Here is a 712-nt window from a genome sequence, read left to right on the forward strand (position 1 = left end):
TATCATAAAGAGGTTTTTGACTAGCCAGGATTTGATTCAAATTTTTAGAACTTTGGGTGAACTTGGCTAAGTCTTCCTTAAGTCTTTTAACCTCTTTAAGCAACTCTTCATTTTGCTTAAAACAATTCACATATGCAAGGACAGAATGGTCACTTTCACAGCTTCTAACTTGGGCTTTTAACTGCTTATTCTCTTCCACAAGATCATAAGCAGTTTCGGCCTCTCTTAGTTTTTCTTTGAGAAAGTCATTTTCAGCTTTAAGAATGAATTTTTGTTGTTCAAGATCTTGGTTCTCAGTTAGAAAACATCTTATTTTTTCAGAAAGATGGTCTATCATAAGATGAAGGTCTTCAGTGTCAGAGTTTTGAAATGATACCTGATCTATCTCATTTGCCATGAGACAGGGCTGTGATTTAGTCTCAGACTCTTCATCATCATCATCTGAGTCATTTTCCAAATCTTCCCATGTGGCCATCAATCCCTTCTTCTTCACTCTTTTCGGCTTCTCTTCCTTTTTCAACTTGGGACAATCAGATCTGAAATGACCTGTTTCCTTGCAATTGTAACAAGTTACTTTGCTAAGGTCTTTCTTCATCTTCCTTGAGCCGCTGCCTTTGCCTTTGAGCTTCACCATTTTCCTGAATTTTTTTGCAAACAACACAAACTCATTTTCAGAAGAGTTATCACTGGATTCATCATCCAGAGGGTTAGT

This window comes from Arachis duranensis, chromosome 4 (assembly GCF_000817695.3).
Source record: "Arachis duranensis cultivar V14167 chromosome 4, aradu.V14167.gnm2.J7QH, whole genome shotgun sequence".
Classification (NCBI taxonomy): Eukaryota; Viridiplantae; Streptophyta; class Magnoliopsida; order Fabales; family Fabaceae; genus Arachis; species Arachis duranensis.